Below are 6,069 nucleotides of genomic sequence, written 5' to 3'. Positions count from 1 at the left end.
GAATAGACATCTCTGTCTTGTTCCTTATCTTACAGTGAAAGCTTTAGTCTTTTACCATTAAGTGTGATGTTAGTTTTTCATAGATGTCCTTTATAAGGTGGAGGAAGTTGCCTCTATTCCTAGTTTATTGAACATTTTTATGTTGAAAGAGTGTTGGATTTTGTCAGATTTTTTTCTGTATCAGTTGAGATTATCATGTGGTTTTTGCCTTTTATTCTATTAGTATGGTCTATTTTATTTGTTGATTTTCATATACTGAGTCAGCATTCCAGGGATAAATTCCACTGGGTCATGGTGTATAATCCTTTTTATATGTTGCTGGATTTGGTTTGCTTGTATTTTGTTGAGGATTTTCATGTCTATATTCATAAGGGATATTGATCTATGATTTTCCTTTCTTAAGATACCTTTGGTTTTTATATCAGAGTAATACTGTTCTTATAGAATGAGTTAGGAAGTTTTCACTACTCTTCTATTTTTTATAAGAGTTTGAGAAGCATTTGTGTTCATTCTTCTTTAAACATCTGATAGAATTCACAGGTGAAGCCATCTGGTTCTGGGCTTTTCATTGTTGTAACTTATGACTAAATCAATCTCTATACTTCTTTTAGGTCTATTCAGATTTTCTATTTCTTCTTGTGTCAGTTTTGGTAATTGTGGTTTTTAGTACTTTACATTCCTGCTTTTACTAATTTTAGTCATTTCATTCATGATTTTAGTACTTTTCTCTCTTTTTTTTTCTTGGTCAGGGTAGCTAAAGTTTTCTCAATTTTGTTGATCTTTTGAAATAACCAACTTTTCATTTCATTGATTCTCTGTATTTTTCTATCCTCTATTTTGTGTATTTCTATTATAATATTTTTTCCTTTTTGTTGCTGTGAGTTAGTTTGCTCTTTTTTTCAAGTCCCTTAACTTGAAAAATTATTACTTTTGAAGTAGGTATTTATAGCTATAAGTTTCCCTCTCTACAGTACTTTTACTGCATCCCGTAAGTCTGGATATGTTGTATTAATGTTTGTTCATTTTTTTCTTTCAGCACTTTGGATGTGATATCCCTACATATTTTCTGGTGGTAAATCAGCTGTTAATATTAGTGATTACTCCTTGTACATGGGTCACTTCTCTGTTGCGGTTTTCAAGATTGTCTCTTTGACTTTCAACTGTTTGATTGTAATGCAACTCTGTGTGAATCTCTTTGAATTAATTCCACTTGGAGTTTCTTGAGCTTCTTGAATGTGTAGATTAATTTTTTTTTAATTTTGAAAAATAAATTCAGGAAGATTTTTACCATTATTTCTTTAAATGTTCTTCCATTCCCTTTCTCTCACTCCTGTCCTCTGGGAGTCCCATTTGTACATATGTTGATATACTTAATGGTGTTTCACAGGTCTCTTAGGCTCTGTTCATTTTTTTCCTCTTTTTTTCTCAAACTGGATAACTTCAGTCAACTTTCTTCAAGTCTGATGATTCTTTTCATGCCTGTTTGAATCTGCGGCTGAGCTTCTATTGAATTTTTCATTTCAGTTATTGTACTTTTCAAATCTGGACTATTCTCTATTTGATGAGACCCTCTCTTAGTTTCTTTAGTTCTTTCTCTATGGTTTCCTTTGAACATATTTTTGAACAGCTGATTTAAAATCTTTGTCTAGTAAGTCCAACATCTGGACTTCCTCAGGTATAGTTTCTATTGATTGCTTTTATATTTCATTGTGTATTGTTTCTTCATATCCTTTGTAATATTTTGTTGAAAACTGCACTTTTTGACTATTATGTGGGCAACTCTGGAAATCAGATTCTCCTCCCTCCCTAGGATTTGTTGTTGTTGCTGCTTGTTGTACTTTTGGTCTTTGTTTTTTAGTGGCTTTTCTGAACTAATTCTGTAAAGTCTGTATTCTTTGCCATGTATGGCTACTGATGTTTCTGGTCTGTTCATTTTTTGGTTACCTAATGATTTGGACAGAGATTTCCTTAAGCACCTGGAACCAAAAATTCTTAGAGCTTTTGCCAACAGGCTCTCTGTGAGTGTTGAGGCATACATTTAGCATCTAGTCTGGAAGTTTACAGCTCTGTCCTAAGCTTCATGTTATGCTTATGCGGAGTCTCAAGGTCTGCCAGTAATGAGAGTGTAGGGCTTCTTGGGTCTTTCTTGAGCAGGTACACAGCTCTGGGCATGTAAATAGCCTTCTATACTCCGGGAAATATTTAGGAGCTCTTCAAAGTTCTTCATTCCTTACTCATTCTTTTCAAGCTTCCAGGTTAGTCTGTTGTTTGCCCAGCTGTTATCCATTGCCTCAGGCAGCCGTGGCTAAAATATTTCCTTGTAATTGTTTTTGACAAATGTTCCTGGGTAGTGGCTTTAGTACTAGTTGAGTTTTGAGTCAAGTGAGATGAAGATAGCCTTTCAAGCAGTCTTCCAAAGAGTCACTAGTAGGTCAAATAATGACAATTCTTTGTGAATGTGGTTTGTTCTGTTCTCTCTGGTATTGAGAATGTGGACCATTATTTTCAAGGCTGTTACTGAGCTGGGGAGTGGGTGGTTGGACTAGGGTAAGTTAAAACACCACTAAGCTAACCATTCTAACATAGATTTAGCTGTTTTTCTTGAGTAAGTGCTCCCTGTGTTATTGCAAGCCTTTGGTTAATTTCCAGATTCCTGTCAAAACTGACTCTTACAGTTTTTGACATTTTTTTCATTGCTTTCATGGAGGGACATACTTTTTGGAGTTCCTTACTCTACCATTTTGCTGAAGTCCTATCTGATCTTGAATAACCATACCAATACTGGACATTTGAAGATGTTATGCAGTATTTCAAGCAATTTCATATCCATTTTCTCATTTCATTCTTATAACAGAATTTGAAGTCAAGAAGTAAATATGCCTTTTATAGATGAGGAATTTGAGGTGCCCTGCATGAAGCTACTCTGTCTTCCCAGCTCATCTGTCATATTATAATTGTGATTAATCTGTTTTCATAGGTAGACCATGAACTGCAAGACAGAATAGATAATGCTATTTGTACTATTAGCATAATTCTTAGAACAAAGTACAAATTTTGGAATTAAAAAAAAGAATAATGAATAAAGTTTAACACATGAGACCTCTTTCCTGATGAATGGATTCATGAAATCCTACAGTGTTAGACCCGAAAGTGTCCTCACGGGCTACATCGGGAGGGAAACGATGGTGTAGGACTTAGTTCCTTCCCTAATGTTTCAACAAAACCAACTCCACATTAATTTTTTCTCCCCATGTTCTTTTAACAAATATTAATTGAGCTCCTACTCTGCCCCAGGCCTTGTACTAGTAGCTAAGAACTTAGAAATTAATAAGACAAACTCCTTGTCATGAAATTTACATTTGTGAGACAAAGAATGAGTATATAATTTCTAGAATTAAATGTAAAAAACCCCCAGAAAAACAAAGAAAAGCAAAACAAGGCAGGGTAAGGTAGGAAGGGCACTGGAAGACACAGAATTATTTTAGATAGTTTTAACAGAGATGTCTTTTCTCAGGTGGTATTTAGGCAAAGATATGAAGGAAACGAAGGATCAGGCCATCTGAGAATGTAGGGGCAGTGTTATAAGCAAAGGAGCAGCAAATGCCAAGACCCTGAGGTGGGAGAGAGTTTAGCCTGATCCAGAAGGAATGAGAAGGCAGGCATGGGCTGAGCAAGGGCTGAGTGCCATGTGTGAGAGAGGTGGAGATCAACCAGGTCAGCTCATGGGCTGCCTTGGTAGATTTTCTTCGAGTAAATAGTTCTATGGATAAAGAAAAAGCTGAAAAATACTCAGTTTTATATTATAATTTGTGATTATTTACTTGCTCCCTTTTTTGACCTTTTAAAAAACCTGAAGTTTAGTTAATTTACAATGTTGTGTTAGTTTCAGGTACACAACAATAATATATATAATATTTATTCTTTTTCAGATTCTTTACCATTATAGGTTATCACAAGATATACAGTACAGGATATCTTGTGATATACAGTAGGTCCTTGATGTTTATCTATTTTATATATAGTAGTGTGTATATGTTAGTCCCAAACTCCTAATTTATCTCTCCACCCTGCACCCCATCCTCTCTTCCATCTTTTCCTCTCTTTCTTCATTCCTTCCCTTTCTTATCTTTCTTACTTTTCTTTCTTTCTTTCTTTGTGTTACCCACCAACAAAGGGATCTGGACCATGTTCTCTTTACCTGTGATAAACACAGCACCTGGCACATAAGGATACTCAAATGATATTTTTGAATAAGTGAGGAAATTGAGACCTGAAAGGTAAAGTAGCATTTTCAAGGCCACACAGCTTGTTAGTGGCAGAACCAGAGCTGGACCTATATTTAGTTCAGTTTCCGCTACTCTACCGCATCCCTTGCACGGAATCAAAAACAGATCCAAAGAATTTTGCAATTAGTGTAGCTTGTCATTTCCTGCTACTGCCTCCAAGTATAGTCTCGTCACCCAATCACGCAGCTAAGTCATTAGCAAAAGAGTACTTGTCGTTTCATTGAGTCAGGTGAAAGCTTTCATGGTGACAGTCAGCATCAAAGATGCAATGTGTTGTAAAGAACCAAAAGGTATGTTTTGGGAGGCAGGGTGGAGGGGCTGGACCATTGGTACAGTGTCCCAGGTCAGGGAAGGGTGACTTAGCTGCAAACCTTCCTTAATGAGGGAAGAGAGAGAAAGGAAAAATAGCATCAAGAAACTGTCAAAGTAGAAAATGCCACATTTACTACTTTGCAGATGCAGAGGCCAGAAAGCAGACAGAATCAGAACACACATTGTTAAAATGACCCATAATGCTTTGGAGAACAATAATGTGATTGGCCAAGGCTTGAAGCATCTCTTTCAACACCAGCACAGGAGGTCATCTGTGTCTCCACACGATGTGCGGCAAATTCAGGTAGACCCGAGCCTGAAATGGATCTGGAAAGCAAGAATGCGTGTGCTAAGATTGATGGTGTCTCCACCCACCCCATAGCTCTGAATGAGTCCTACAGCAGATCCAACTGCCATCCAAGATAAAGGAAGAGATGAATTTTCATAGTAGGTGGGGCAAGCCAGAGACTGCAAGGGGAAGTCACCAAATCAATAGGAATAGGAAATCTGGCCAGAAGATGGCAGTTGTTATAGTCAGGCCAGCCCAAGTCTCTAGCTATGACTGATGCTTCTAGCAGCTTAACTGTGATGGAAATAGCTTGTGTTGCTGCTGCATTTCAACCGAGACTAAATGGAGTAGTTGGAAGTAAGTAGCCTTGCCCAGACTTCCACTCGCATTGATGGCAGCATCCAATGGATTCCATGGATGGAATACGAGATGCTCAGTGCACAAAGGCTGCTATCGCTCACCTGCACCAGAAGACCCTGAAGTTTACATAACAGATGGAGGTTGTACAAACATCCCAGAGGACAACGCTGATGACTAGTTGAAACTTGCCAGCAGTGCAGACAAACAGCAGGCCACCCACATCAAGCAGGTCTTTGAAGAACCAGAAACCTACTCAAATCTTCTTCCAGCTACAAAAGAAGCTTAAGTGCTACCACTGGAAGTTTTGGGAGATGGAGTGGGATGGGATCTCATGGCAACCACAGGACATCTTCAGGGACATGCACCAGGGTCTGAAGGATGTGGAAGTGAAGGTGGCTGGCTTCAGTGAGAGTGTGGTCGGCTTAACAAAGGTGCGCTTTCCAGCCTCTCCCAGCAGCCACTCAGGGGTGGGGGCCGTGATCTCAAAGCCCAAGGAGATCATTTGACTAGTTGGAGCAAATTTGACAGTGTGGGAATCTCTCAAACTTGATGCCCAAAGGAATCATGTAATTTTTGAGCTTGAAGGAGTCTTAGAGATTCTTAGAGATTATGGCAAAGCCGAATCCCAGAGAAGGTAGGCAAGCTGTACACCACCACACAGACAACAGCAGGGTAGAAATTTGAGCCCAGCATGTTAGCCTTCCAGCCTAGTCCTGGAGCCTCTTTACCCAACAGAATGTAGAATGGAGGAATACAAAGTTGGATCAACGATCAACTGGCATGCTGAATTGATAAAGCGAAGACTTTTGAGGACCAAGTGTT

The 6,069-nt window shown here is 38.4% G+C and overlaps 1 pseudogene; it reads left to right on the top strand.

Moving 5' to 3' along the window:
* Nucleotides 1–4,527: 4,527 nt before the first annotated feature.
* LOC136133562 (transmembrane and coiled-coil domains protein 1 pseudogene) lies at nucleotides 4,528–5,753 on the top strand (annotated as a pseudogene).
* Nucleotides 5,754–6,069: the final 316 nt, after the last annotated feature.

This window comes from Phocoena phocoena, chromosome 14 (genome assembly GCF_963924675.1).
Source record: "Phocoena phocoena chromosome 14, mPhoPho1.1, whole genome shotgun sequence".
NCBI lineage: Eukaryota > Metazoa > Chordata > Mammalia > Artiodactyla > Phocoenidae > Phocoena > Phocoena phocoena.
Note: the sequence above shows the minus strand (reverse complement) of the source record. Positions and strands in the feature narration are given on the sequence as shown.